Here is a 15,974-nt window from a genome sequence, read left to right as displayed (position 1 = left end):
ATATTGTGTGTCCATTAAAAGGGTAAGTATAACAGGAAAAAGTCACTGCTTTAGGTAGAAAAGCCTCCAATACCAGAAAATAGGCCTTTTTCCACCCCTATTTACAAGTCTACTAGAACTGGAATATAACAGTAGTGTAGAATTCGATATACTAAAAAATCATAACTGATGTTAAAAACATCATAAATTCTCTGTTTAATGTTGCACAGTACTTTGTTGCTTACATTTTTTTTATTTCTACATAGTATGAATGGCAATGTACACATTTAAAAAAAACCCTACAATATACTAAAGATAGGTTTTAGAGATGTATAAAAATATCGAGATAGATGGTACGTATTTTATATTATCTTTCCCTAGCCCAAGACTGAGAAGAGAGCATAGAGTAGTATGACTTGTCCGTATAAACATATTGATTGCTGCATTTGAGTCCTGAATGCATAGGCAACAAGGTCAAATGTCAGTAAGAAATCTTTTTTTTTGTATGGTAATGGAAGATCAGTGATATACTGTAAAGCCCTGACCCTGCAGATATGTACAAGTGGTCCCATGGAAAGCAGAGAGACTTCTTACATGTGTAGTTGCACACAAATATTTGCAAGAGGAGTGCCTTTGTGGTAATCTGTATCTCAAGTACTGTATAAATCACAGTCTGTCAGAATTGTAACATCTTGCATATATTTTCATTGCTTCAAGTGGTATAAATACCTGGGTAAAGTACAATTCCCAGTGATGCTGATGTCTTGGTTTATTTGAATTTTTTCACCTTCTCATCTTTCTGACCTTTTAAAATTTAAATTGAGATTCATATTAAGCGACTAAGGATTGAAACAGAAGTTGATAAATTGCATGGTCCAGGATAAAAATTGAAAGCCGTTGCTTCTTTTAATTTAATCCAATATTTATAATAGATACATGTGACATCAGTTATAAGGTGCCATCCCAACAGATGTTTAGAAAACAAAAAAGCATCAAGTCTCAAGCATTTAAAACATATTTTTAGGGAATATTGTGGAACTAGTGTATTGCAGAACTGTGCCAAAGAGTTAATGCTCTGTAGTATGTTGTTCTTCCATGTAATTTGGTGATGATCAATGGTCCTATTTAATAATTGTTCATTGGAAATATATGCAAGACCACATACTTCAGAGTTTCTTTGCAGATACTTATATATTTAGCAGTTACTGAATTGCAGAATATATTGGATGTTCTTATTTAGTCTTTTTAATAGCTTGTGTTTCTCCTGTCAGCTTTTATTGTACCCCTACACCTCTTTACAATTGAGTTTCAGATGTCTCCAGTATACTGAATTTTTTCTGTATTAGTTACCAATTTCTTAAACTATTAGTAATTTCCTTCTATTGAATTGAATTCCAGTGACATTAAGAACCTTGCCCAATAAAATAATCTATTAGCTATTGCTCCTTCATAAAAAGTTTGTGTATTTTATCAGTCATGCTATTGTGGAAAGCATACCTTCTTCTAAAATTCATCCTTCATCCAGTAATTTTTCAGTTTCTGTCTTTGCCATTTGCCTTCATTGTGCTTCAGCATTACTAAGTTGGAGGCAAAAGAGTTTTGGCTGGTCAATCAATTGTGGACTTAGACTGCAATCCAAAACCAGTCACGCTCAGGTCTAATTCACTGTACTACTGAGAGTAACTTCAGTGATTTTTGCAGGAGCCTTCAGACTGGTGAAGCTAAGCATTTCTACAGATATATGACTATACTTACTAGAGCTCTGCTGACTGTAATGGAAACTAAGATGTCTAGCTCACATACAGATAATTTATAAGTAGACACCCAATTTAGCTGTTCTGATGTTAAACTGAATCACTCCTACAGACAGCATTTTGGCCAAAATGCTATTGTTGATATGCCATGTTCACGTATTTTTTGTAAGTCATACTGACAAGGATTCCTTGCACAGAGCATGGTCCACTTTGCTGATCACATAGGCACTTCATCTGATGAATGCATCTTATTGCGTGGATACAGAGGGTTGTTCATGACCTACCTCCAGCTGTCATTAGGTAGATCACTATAGTAAAAGAACACTAGACGCGGAAACGATTAGTACACAAATGCTCACATTTTTACTACCTAGCCAAAATGTGTATGTTTCCAGTACTGAGTGCTGAAACTAAAACTAAAAATAATAAGATTTTGTGTCTTTGTACTAAACTGTGACAAGGAGGCCACTAGGAAAAGTAATCCATATTTAGTGTTCTTAATGGTGCATTTCAGGTCTGTATTTAAATGAAGAGATAAAGATTTATTTATTTATTTAATAAAATTTAGATATCATGTGAACTACAAAGAAATAATTTACTGAGACAGGTTCCAATTGACAGTACATTTAAATAGTGTGAATTTAAATAGTGTGAATACATTTAAAATAGGACATCTTGTCTACAAAGAGTAAGTGTCAGTGGGATGATGGATTCTTACCGTTCTAACTATTGACTGATTTGGAAATGTTTCAATTCCAAGCAGCATCCTAAATAATATTTTTCTCATTAATGCATAACATTTGAAGTTGTCACATTTTATTTTTCAGAAAAAATGCATCTGCTCTATGAACTTGAAGTTTATACATTTTATTACAGATTGTCCTGTAATTACTGTATTATATGTTATTATTTCAGTATATCTGTACTGGAATTTTGATTTAAAAATGGAATATGCTATAACAAGTAGTCATAAAATATGCAGAAATGCATATCTCATCATATATTATGAGCTTATCCATCTTGCAGGTAGAAGATCTCAAGCTGCACAACAGAAATTTGTTGTAAGCTATAAAAGTTTCCTCTTGAATTGTCGTATATCAAAGTAGAATTGAACACTTAGAAAATAGCTTGATCATATCCTGAAAAGTTGGAATGACAAAAACCTGTTTTTTGAGAGGAATGCTAGTAAAACCTGGATTATATTTTGTTTTAAGGTTTTCTAACAGAAAATTAATTTTATTCTTTTCCTATGGAAAATTTAGATTCAAATTATTGTTAGAGATCTTACAGCCCTCTCGTATTATGGGTACCCTTTTGAAGTCTGAAATATGCCCATTTCTCAGCTATTTTGGAACTCTTCACACAACTTAAGCTTACCTTCTAGCCACTCAATGGCATTGAAATCTAGTGGGTTTTATAGAGGAATGTAGTGGTAATATCCCACCTTTAATATGCTGTGTCTTTTCCTCCTTTTGATTTATCACTTAGCAAACTCTACGGCTTCCTTTGGCACAAGAAGCAAAGATAGATATAGATTTCCCCCAAGAGCTTCCACAGCAGGTTTTGATAAATATGTTTCTCTGAACAACATATATGCAGTCTTATTGATGGCACAATAATCATAGCAAACGTATATTGTCAGGCTTTAACTTTCTTGGTTTCAGGCTTCACTCTCCTGTCCATTAGTTTTGGTACTTTGTTAAAGAAATACGAGAAACCTTTGTGGTATACTTGATGATGCTCATTCGTAAAGACATTTTCCTCTATGACAGATTGACCAGATGCTTGATTTCTGAGAGCAACCAATACACTTTATGGAGTGAGAGATGACAATTTAACTACAAGTTATTAACTGATAGTCCAGTGTGATAAAACCTTTACATACACAGCCATAGCCACGCACACATGTACACATGCACATGCACATAAATAAAACCAAGTAAGGCAAATTGGTCAGAGTAGAAAAATCACCAGAAGGAATATTTTTTCAAGAATAGTTTGTTTGGGATTATTTTTTTTTTAAAATTTATTACAGTTAAAAAGCTGCAATTCAAAATTTACTTAAGCATAAGATTAGTTATACATATGGAATTGTTTAGATAACCAGTAAACACATAATATGATGCTAAACAGAGATGACAACCCTTTATAGATAGCCTTGACTTTTTTGTTGAGGAGAACTGATTTTATGAAAAGGTAGTATCTACTACATCCCATATTTATATAAATACCCTATTTATTACCTTTTTTCTTACAGTTTCTCTTGAACAACTGTTTTTCATATTGTACTCTTGTTTAGGGCAGCAAAGAATGATACTGTATTAGTTAGGTGTTATTACTGTGTTTTGCGGAGACATGGACTCTGATGCCTTGTGCAGAATCCACTTGAATTTGAAGGGAGAGATACAGCTTCCTTCATAGATTTCTGCATTAGGTCCTCAAGCTATAAAATGTCTGGATATGAAATGCTGTCTTTCTGTATATTTTTATGGTATCTACAGCAGTGGGAACATAATCATGGTAAACAAGTCAGCAATTTGTAAGAAAAAAAAAGAATAATGCTATTTTCTAGACTGGAAAAATATTTTCTAAATGTGGCTTAAAATTGTATCTTGAATAAAAGAACATAGAAACAACAAGGTACAGCCAAAACAATGTAGACTGAACGTGAAAAGTACAGCTCTGTCTAATCAGTAGTTGAACTTAGTCCTAACACCTCCCCAACAGTATCCCAGAAGACAAATGCAGGCTAAATTTTGAGTTATAAGAAGGTTTTGTCCACACCTTTCACATAACAACAGGTAAGGATCTTGGCCTATAGAACCTTTGTCTTAGTTCCTTTATTTGCACTAAGCAGGAGTGTTAAAATGAAAATTTCTTTGAGAAATGCAAAACATCGAGATCCATATCCCCACTAACCTGTAGATTGCAGTAAGATTCTACTTAAAATCACTTCTAATTACATCTCTGACCCCTGATGTAAAAAAACACCCTCAAACCAAAATTGATTGCCAGCTGTGTGGAATGGAGAAATTCTTCCCAATTCAGAACAAGACAGACAGTCTTCGAACTATTATCATTCTAAAGCCGGTGAACGTTAAGTTCAGGAGAAAAATTTGAGAGAAATGGGGAAGATAAACGTAGAGCACTGGTGACTAAAAGGCATTCTCTCTCTTCTCTCTGCCAAATGGAAGAAAATTGTTTCATTGTAAACCATCAACCTATCAATTGAATTTTGGGCTGAGAGCCAAAAAATTGGAGAGTCTTGACATTTCACCCAGTCTCTATATGTTTTTATCATACTGCATTGTTGCTGCAGTCTCTTCAGGGCTTATCTTATTTATTCTGTTTGGCATTTACACCTGTTTAATTCCCCAAGTAATTTCAGGTTTACTTGAGTGTAAATAAGGGAAGAATTCGCAGGAAATGACATGAACAAATGTTAATTATTACTTTTAAACTGTACCAACACAGAATTTTTGATTTCTGGAAACAATTTTCATTGTCTTCTGGACTGTTTAAGTATAATCATAGGAATTTTTGCTTAATTTTTAATATTGATTGCCTATTTTGTTAGACTAATATTAGCAATTTTTTTGGTAATCATTTACATATTTTCATTGATTTCCCAAATGGAATGTAACTTCATTTTTTTAAAAAGGAAATATAGTATGAATTTTGTAAAGATATTTTTAGATTTCAGATCCCTATTACATGAAATATAGTGAAAAACATTCATCATTCATTGATGAACCTAAACTTTTGTGTTTTGTGAAAAGTATATAAAAACCATGACCTATTTTCCTGAAGAGTTCATAGAAAAGTTCAGGGCAAGGGGATGAAATATGTTGATTGGCAGAGAAGATGGGATGTTTGTAATTTTAATCAAATTTAGAATTAAGACATACTTCAAATAATATGTCAGACTAGTGTTAGTGGATTTAAAATCTAATGACAAGTGCTGTCATTATTAGTTAAATATAGCCATTGTGCCTGTGGCAATAAATGATGACACTTCAGAACATGCAGAAACAAAAAACTCTCAAGTATTTAAAGAAAAGGGAGTGACTGTAAAGTTAGTTACGCAGGAATGTGACCCGGGTATAATATGTTTCCTAAATACAGCAGCATCTCTAATTTGAACAGAGGACATAACTGAATGCAACATAATGTGTTGTTACTACTAGTGTTTAAATTTTAGGAAACTTGGGCTTTCTTCCTATTTCATAAGTGTATACCAGGAAATTTCATATTTATTATATTAATACTTGATTGTATTAATATATAAGAAATATTTCATATTCCTGTCTCTGTTACAGATCTGTACACTTTAAAATGTATCACTCAATTTTCATAATCTTAAAACATGGGAACTGAGAAAATTATGTCCTGTTTTTAATAGATTAAAATATTTTTTTTCAGATAATAAATTCTGGATTCATGAGGTTATGAAGGTTATTTGAGGTATTAGTTGGTGTTTATTTCTGCCAAGGTGAGGAAAGTGAAAGAAGTTGAGAGAGATGTGTCTGAGTACATATGCATAATATACTATATAGTACACAATATCAATATATTTGTAATACCATATGCTAGTCCCTTTAAAAGGACATTCCTTTTTATTATCATTCAAAGAAATCTTCTTACATCTCTGTAAATCTTGTTTCAACAGTGACAGTATAAGGCAATTGTGAATGAAGGGGATAGGTGTTGGGAAACTGAATTTTGAAATGAATTCAATGTAACAGGAAATACATGTAACAGAAACCTGGGCTCAGATCATGAACAGTATAGTCAGTACTTAGATGTGGAGTGTTAAATGAAAATTTTAGTGCTCTGTGAGGTTATATTTGTTATTCTGCAAGTGACAGTCTTCATTCTTAACAGTGAACCCCTGTGTCATCATAGTAAGAATTCGTTTGCTGGAGAAAGGTATTCCTTGGCATATGAATTGAGCAGTAATTCTGCTATCTTGAGATGATTAAAGATTTACAGCCATTTGAACTAGCAGTAACAGTGTTGCTGTGTGTTTTGGAGGGAGTGTGGTTGTTACTTCTGTTTAGGTGATATATTCTGCTTATCCACAGCTCTCAGTGTAATGCCAATTTGCTGAGTTAATCTTCACTTTCTGTACCAAGTTCTTGACTAGTGTTGCTGATCTTGTGTAAATAATTTCAATAGCTAACATTAAGCATAATACCGAGCATATAATTTAATTTTTGAATGCTATGGTGAATTTTGGCATAAACATTTATGTAAATGATGTGTATAAAAAACCAAGATTAAGATTTGTAAATTTGCAGTATCAAGCACTTAGCATTTACTTAGTGGTTAACAAATTAAGGTACATTATGGTTGGAAGTAGCTTATACAATTATCTGCTACACGGTAGCAGATATACTGAGAATCACAGAATAATTTGTCTTGAAAAGGACCTCTGCAGATCATCTACTCCAATTTTCTCAAATAGGGCTAACTTTCAAGGGAAGACAGGTTGCTTGGGACATTATCCAGTCTAGTTTTGAAAATTTCCCATCTTTTAAAATTCCCCGGCCTCTCTAGGCAAGCCATTTAAATGTTTAATTACTGTTTGGGGTTTTTTTTCCTCATTACATTTAGTTGAATTTTCCCTTGCTGCAGCTGTGACTGTTTCCTCATGTCCTTTTAATGTCCTCCTTTGAGAAATCTCTTTCTCTGTCTTTCCTATAGCTCTTCTTTAGGTAGTTGAAGATTGTTGTTAGACCTTCTCTCAGCTGCCTTCTCTGCAGATCACTTAACCTCTCTTTTTACATAATGATGCTGTATATTATTCCCACTCTGAAAGTGAGTGAAATCCACCTGTGTTGTAGTAATAGTGGGAGGTCCTTATAAATAGTCTAAGTATTTAAGCAATGCAAGAAGGACTTATATGTCAAACAGCTGGTCTGTTTTTTCTTATTGTAGTTGTTAGTTTAATGGGATATATCCTCTTTCCCTACAAACCTTGGTAATCTACCTTCCATTGTCCGTATCTGCTCTATTTCTATCACATATCCTAATCATGTGAAGACCTCAAAACATTTTTGGCAGGGTTAGAAACTTCCTTCCAGTCTCCCATCAAATCACTTCTGTTATTTTCAGTTATAACACCAGTGTGAAGCATAAGGGAGGTTCAAGAGAAGCAGCATTTACAACAGACACTAAAAAATCCTGAAGAAAGGAATGAAGCTGAAATCTCATCTGATGCCTCTACTTAAATACCTTGTTTAGACATTCCGTATGACTGGGATTATAAAATCCTTACCCTAGTTCCAAGTAAGTACTTTTATTATAAATTTTCTTTAAAGTCAGATTGCCATGGCTATTCTTTCTTTCTTCCCCCAGGAATTTTGCATTATTGCTATACAGTCCAATAGCAACAAGAGAGAGGTCTCAGTCCAACCTGCATACTGGAGATTATGAGCACTCTCCTGGGAACTGTGAAATATGAAACAGTTTGTCAGATTGAGGAGATTATAGTATCTGACCTCCTTCTACCCATGAAATATAAACACTTGATCCATTCTATAAATGAGACTTTGCCACCATTCTTCAGGCTGTTTTTTTAAGTGCTCACATCTGTCATTTTATTTTGTCGTAAACTTGGTGCTACCAGTGTTTGTCTCTAAACCTAGCATGTCTGAAGCATCCTCTCAATGAGGGAATTTTGCTGTGGAGTTTCCTGGTTTGAGCCCCAAACTGGTAGCTGCCAAACTTCTCAGATCAGATAGGATCACGGTTACTTAAGGATGCACAGCAGCATCAATGTACAGACAATTTCAGGTGGCAAGAGCAATTTGTTGTTGAGAATAAGGGAACACACAGATACTCACGCGCCTGATTTTGTGTCTATACTGCTCTGAAGTGTCAGAAGTATATTCATTACCATGTAGTGCCTGTCCTTTATGCACATAATGGCCTCATTGACATCTTGTTCTGTCAAGGCTGGGAACAAATGATCATGCTTAGCATTTTTGGCCATGCAGATTCCTAGAGGGCTTATTCCTATTGTGCTTGAAGCTTCCTTGAAGGCTTATACTACAGACAACCTTGACCTTCAGAGCAATTCTCCAGCCTGCCTTAAGGGGTACTGTGGATGTAACGTTAAAGGGTGGGCAAAATTTTTCTTTATCACATTCTTTGGCTTAGGCAGCTGCAATCTTCCTAAATTTGCCTTTAGGCATCTACTTGCTCTTATCATTCAATGCCAAGTGATCTATAAGTTTCACCTTATGTCATCTTTCATTATAATCTAAACCAGCTGCCACTTCTCTTCCAAGTACCACTCTGTTCAGGAGGAAACCAAGCTACACTTAGTGTAGTGTACCTAAACCGGAAAATCATCCTCTTGCTGTTATATGCAGCCAACTTGTAATACTTGCTTGTATGGGAAACAGCAGATAATATATGTCAAATAACTAAATAGTTATATATTACCAAACTAAATCATGGCACAGACTGACTAGATTTGTCAATGCATGTTACAGCCCCTTCTTCCAAAGCTGAACCACATTCTGCAACTGAAAACATACAATTTTCAAAATTTTCCGAATTACAATCAGTCTATCTCTTTACTCACTGGTGTTGCTTAGTTAAAATTTTAAGATCTGTTTTCCAATGTTAGTAGAGGTGTTTTTTTCAATCAGTAGTTAAACTGGTCTTGCAACCATTTTTCATTAAAAGATCACTGTTTTCCTGTGATCAGAAGTGGAATTAATGGATAAGGCACATGGAAGTGTGATTCAAGATATACTGTTCGTATGAATTCCGGGATGCATGTTCCTCATTACTACAGTCTCATATGACTTGGAACATTTGTTGATGGAGGGGCTAAGAGATAGTCAGGCCATCCTATATGCTGAGTGGACAAGCTGTCTTACACAGTCAACCAAAATAATCTTTTTAGACAAACAGTAGTTGTTAACATAAAAAACAATGTCCATAAGAAAAATGTTTTCATAAACTGTTGTGATTCATGAAGTAAAAGGTAACTTTTCTGTGTGGATAAATGGTTGATATTTGATCATGTCCTTTTAGAGAGGAGATTATTCCAAGCTATTTGGAAACAGGGGATTCTGTATGACTTTCCAGGGGTCCCATTTCTAAAATGGATTTTGTAAAACTTTCATGCTTTCTAAATTAATAATAAATCAATAATAATAAACCCTTCCCAACTGTTTAATAATAAGAACTGTGAAACACACAGAATTGTTGCCATTCAATGAAGTCTTGTGGATTTCCCAATCTAGCATTGTTATTTAGCTGTGGCAGGTAAGAATTAGTGCTGTTCTCCTATCTGTATCCTACCTGCATTCTAGTTTTAAACATACTATGTGAAAGGCTATTTTGAGCCCAAGAGCCTGCTCAGTACAACTGGTGTTAGCAAAGTTTTTTGATACTGGAACCTGATAAGTGGCAATGGAAATGTTTAGTTTTAGCAGCAGATTTCTAACAAGTTCATCCCAAGTGCACATGCCAATTGGTTTTCACAGCAACCACAAAATACCGGCCTGACAATTGCACGTACACATTTGTGCTGTTTAAAAAGTACAGATAAGGCAAAATTCATAAATCCTGGAAGTAACAGGAAGCCCTCTGGAGAAGGGAGCAGGAAAATGAAGCTACATCTGTGTTAACAAGTTATACAGCACCAAAGAAACAGATCTGTGGGATGAAGCAGTTAGTACAAAGGAACTTAATGTCCACAGTTTACACATTTTAAGAGATTTTTCTCTGGGCTAGCACTAGTCTGGGCAGTTGACTTATGGAAGTGCTCTAGGTACACCTCTGGAGTGCATTCATTGCTTTAATTTCATCCAAAGGATATCAGTTCGCATCCTTTGAAAATACTCTGTGATACAAATCAGAGTATATTAAGTGGAAGCTATAAATTTCTCACTTAAAAATTGCAGTCTTTGAATGACGATGCTAATGTGGATGCATCCTTGTAGAAGAAAACAAATCACAATTTTTCAAATGTAAATTTGAAATTCACTTACTTGTTGAGAAGTAACTTTGTTTACAAAATGACCCATACTAGATTAATAGATTTATAAATTCACATTCTCAGTCTTGAGCTGTACTGAACTTGATAAAGTTAGCTGATTTGCTTTCACTGAGGATCTAATCCATGGACTTTAGAATCCACTGTGAAGTTCCATAGATTGACAGACACTAAATATATTTAGGTGGGAAACTAAGCCATGGTTTAATGAGAGGTTTTTTTCAAATTGATTGCCAGTATCAATGCTATTGAAAAGATAAATTATCTTTTGTCTTAGAGCTTTAAATAGCTACAAAAAGCTCAGCCATTTACCGTTTACTGTTTAGAGACATTTTTGAACACAACACATGCTTTATATTTCATGATAAAGTAGCCTCATGATATAAAATTTGTGAATTGAAACCAATTTTTCAAAAGAACTGTCATGCATTTAACATAATCCAACTGTAATAATAGCAGTATGAGGCTTACATTTTCAAAATTATGTGTATAGACACATTCCATTAACATTAATGGCAGCTACAAGGCTAAAGATCAAATTTTTCCTGAGTTAATCCTCTAACTCTGATTGATTTTAGTGATTTAAGATAACTAAATAATTTTTAAAGGCCTTCAGCACCTAAGTTTTTAAATATATCCAGCTCAGACTGAATTGTTATCAGTACAATGAGTATGTTTATTGGCACAGTTTTGGTCTATACCTAGATAGCTACTGATTATGTTTCTGCATGCAATTTACAACAATCTCCTCTGAAGATTTAATTGTAAGTGCATTTTGTGCAGAGACAGTACACCATTTAGAGGTCATTTTCTGGTTTTTGGAAAAAGAAGAAAACTAACAGTTGAAGTGAAACAAAAATGTCATTTATATGATACAGTGTCATATGTGGAACTCAAACAATGTACAAAAGATTCAGGCTTAATTTTCCTGAAGCAGAAGAAATGAGAGGCATTTCATTTTTGTAGGTGAGAAGTGAAATGTTCCTCTCTGCTCACTGATAGAGGCATGCTAAGGTGAATTTTAATTATGACTAAATTGTGGTATTACTCTTTCATACCCTGAACATCTGTTCCCTTCAGGAATGATGATTTATGCAGGCTATCACTGCAGACAGCTTGCTACAGCTTATGTCACGGTTAGTAGGAAGCTGGTGGTAGTATTTCAGAAAATACCAGCATCTAAGTGGAGACAGGCCAGTGTATTTTTAAGGTAATAGGGAAAGGGGAGCATGATATGTCCGTTTTTAATTTTGAAGCCAAATATTGACTTGACTTTTTTTTCTTTTTTCTTCCAGACCATCTGTCATTAATGAAGAAAGTATCTTGGACAGTGAATGGCCTGGTTCTTCATAATGATGTCAAGCAAAAGAAAACCAAGCATGTCATTTCCAACTGCATGTAGAAATTTACTGAGGACACCTCTCATAAAATTTTGGTGTTTAAGAACTGCACAAGGCAGGAAAACTAGGAGCCTATTGCATCACAACAAAATAAAATTGAAAAGGTAACATTTGTTTATTATCATGTTTGAATGAATGCCTCTTCAAAGTACATTCATTGTTACTGCAGTTTTATTGCTTTCATATAACTATAGATTATTATTTTAATAAAAACAGCCAAAAATTTCCTTAAATTACAAAGCCTTATTATATATACAGGGATTATATGTATGTTCATGTTAGATAAGGGGAATTTTGATTCTGTGCTCACTCTTTACTGAAATACCCCCCGCACTTTAATCTGCTTGTTTTTGCCTAGTAGCCACCTTGCTTCTGATCATGTGCCTAATTCTTGTCCTACTTTTTTGTGTGCTACCTAACAGTACATTATCTGAGGATTTATTACTAAGGAACATTATTTCTAAGATTATCTGAGGCATGGCTTATATATGTTACATATGTCTGAAAATACATTCAATTTTGATTAGGTTAAATATTATAAATATGCAGTAGTTTTAATGTTTGTCTTAAAAGATATGACACTATAACCATATAACAAAATATTTTAAATTTGCACTAGATACTAGAACCTTTATTCCTGTGTAAGGCATTTTAATACTTTCTTGAAAATTCAGTAGATTTTAGAAGAATTGATATGCTGTTTCAGTTCTAGAAGGGTATATGTAGTTGTCCCAGAACAAGTATGGCATATACGCTTTAAATCACCTCATTTCTATTATTGGTCTGTGATATATTTGAAGTGTTTTACTAAAAATAATCTTTAAATTATTTTCAAACCTAGGGCTGATTCACAACATGGAATATTTTGCAAAGATTTCCACTACATGTAAGGAATTTTGAATGCCTGGAATATTAACGCTCAGCCCTTTCTGAGTTGTGAAATCCATTTTTTTTAAGCATCTGTAGGACAATATGATCATTGTAGGTCTCTAGCAACTGAAAAAATTCTATTCTATTGTAATTATAATTTTCATCCACTAAATTAATACCCAGGAAAAGTATACCTGGCTCAGTTAACAAAAGGTCATATGTCTGTCAGTTTTCTAGTGTCGCCTGTGATAGATATCAGACCATATTTTGTAGAACTAATTTTGTTATTGCATTGGTGCTAATATATATCTAGAAACTGGATGTAAATGTGAATAATAACAATTCTGCAATAAATGGTCTTAGAACCGATCATCTAACTAGAACATTCATGATACTTTCAACATCAGGAGGATAATCAAAACACACAGATCAAACTTGTATGTACATTGGAGCAAAAAAGTTCAGCAATAATTTTTAACATCACACAAATTCAATAATTGGATACAGTATTAATAAATCTTTGGTTTTGTTTTTTTCCATGGGGATTTCTTGACCTAGAACATTAATTATTAAACTGATATCCATGAAGTTGTGGACTGCTTGCAAAGGGTGTCCAAAAAGTGACTGAGGCCATAGTTTTGAGTACATTTCAAGTCAATGTATTCCAGCACTGTTGCTAAAAGAAGGCTCCACCACTTGTGCCCTGTTGTTGCAGGACTTCTGCAGCTCTCTGGACAGCACAAGGGTTTTGCTCCATCGTTCAGTGAACCACAAAGGGAAGATGACGTGCCAAAAATAAACCAGTAAATAATTGGCAATTTTAATCTGGAATGGTTTCTGGAATCTGATCCACTGCACACCCACCCAAATACTTTTGCGAGCACAAAAGAAAAGATCACATGGGAGTTTGGAAATGTTGGGAAAATTCTAGCATGTGTGTACAGCTTGATGCAGGGGAAGGAGAACCAAGGCCGAACGAAAAGTTGCATGTTTGTAGGCAATTCCTGTTGGCATTTTATACAAGTATCTGATCCTCCACTGAGAGGTGAGTGTATAAAGGTCAACACATTTAAAATAGATTGGAGATCAGTGTCTCAGGTGTTAATGCAACAGTAAGTATCAAATAAAAAATATTTTAAAATCTTCAAAATGGTATTTCTTCCAGTCTAGTGATTTAAAAAGGAAACATATTTTTTGCTTATAAATCAAAACCACAAACAAATTACTGTAAAAATTGCAATGCTGTGTCAGATTGGACTTTCATCTAGTCCAATATCCTGTCTGTGAGTGGATGTCTATAGAGAGGTGGAAGAATAAAGGCAGCATATGATACATATGGTGCATATGTTGGTGATTTCCTAGCACGCTGCCCTCATCTGGGACAACCCCAGTTATGGTGTAGTCAAATCACAAAGAATATATCAGAAGCAGAACATTTTCCTTTTTCTTGAATAGAAATAATGTTTTTTTTATTTGAATGGGAGATTATTCCTTCCCTTTGGAGCGTCATTCACTTAGCATGCTTTAAAAAAACAATTTAAATGTGTTTTTTTTTCTATGTATAATAAGCCAAATGCTCAGCAGATTGTGGCTACTGTGTGAAAAGTCTGTTTCTTTCTCTGTAGTCAGTAACTATTTCTTTTCAGACTTTTACTTATCTGTGAAAAAGTGGACCAGCTATGCAGAGTGATGTGAATTCACCATATACTGGTGGTATCTTGGCAGGAAGGTCTGAAGTGCAGCTGGAGGGTGTTTGATTCTCTTTGTTCTGAAACCCTGACAAAAGTGATAACATTCTCACTTTGGTTATGCTAGATCTGTACCACTGAACAAATGACAAAAAGACACACTGAACAATTGCAGTCTCTGTTACAGTTCTCAAAAAGGGCAGATTTACCAGACTGTACAATCTTCACAGACTTCCTCCTATCTCCATTTAGTGACTGTACAGGCTTCTGATGGAAGAACTGAACATCTCCCATACAGCAATCAATATAGTCATGTATATCAAATAGGATTCGTAATTCATTGAAGGAAAATATTTTTTTTCATTCTGAAAATGCCTATCCTTATGCAATTAAAAGTGGAAGGAATGATAAGTATATTTATAAGATTTGAACTAAGGGACAAGATAAATATTGATTTTTTTTTCCCCTATTTGTTTTATATTTGAGCTAGTTGGAAGTTTTTTTGTCCTGCCAAAATTTAGAAAATGTCTACAATAGTCTTACTGAGCTAAGATCTTTCCAAACATTTTTTAACACAGAGATCTAAGACTAGAATTTTGTTGGAGAGATCTGAGTACAGATCCACATTCTGTTTGGTTTAGATTAGACTGGAACCTAGTTGTTCCAAATTATTTCAGATGGGTATTTTCAGTTAGGCAGCTGCCTAGAAAGCTAAGGAACCTGTGGTTGTAAAGAATTAGAAACTACAGCTGTCAGAGGGCCTTGACCCCATTGAAAGAAATTGTAAAATATTTGCATATTTTCCTGTCTTCTAACTTGCCAGGAAAAATGTTCTGAGTTAGGTTAGTACTGGATCAGAAACACGGCATTTGGGCCTAAATATTTTAAAAATGGGCAAGTGGAGGGGAATATGTTGTATTTTAGCAATCCTAAGCAGTATGCAACACCTTCAAAAGAGTTCCATGTTTGTGCATGTTAGAACAGCATTGAAGCTACTGTAATTTCATTTGAAACTGGAGAAAACAAAAACCAAAAAACAACCAACCAACGAAACACAAGTCTTTATTGATGGTGCATTTTCTTTGCCTTATTTTAAATTATGTTTCTTTGGAGAGGCAGCATCACTTGTAATTTCGGTGTGCAATGTCAGTTGTGGAAAGTGGATTCTGTTGAGGTAGGAGATATGTTTTTCACACTTGAACATGTGCTATTGCAGTTGAAGGTAGGATTTCTAAAATGGGACACATTCCTCTTAAAATTTACA

The 15,974-nt window shown here is 34.3% G+C and overlaps 1 long non-coding RNA gene across 1 annotated transcript in view; it reads right to left on the bottom strand.

Moving 5' to 3' along the window:
• Positions 1–5,507: 5,507 nt before the first annotated feature.
• The window catches only part of LOC308071020, a 78,797-nt gene continuing 68,330 nt past the window's right edge, over positions 5,508–15,974 (bottom strand). Inside the window, exon 2 of the long non-coding RNA XR_013930968.1 lies at positions 5,508–15,974. This exon is cut by the window's right edge and continues 67,209 nt beyond it. This is a non-coding gene — a long non-coding RNA (uncharacterized lncRNA).

The sequence above is a fragment of the Falco punctatus genome, assembly GCF_963210335.1.
Source record: "Falco punctatus genome assembly, chromosome: 10".
In the NCBI taxonomy this organism is placed as follows: domain Eukaryota; kingdom Metazoa; phylum Chordata; class Aves; order Falconiformes; family Falconidae; genus Falco; species Falco punctatus.
This window is presented reverse-complemented; position numbering and strand designations above follow the sequence as displayed.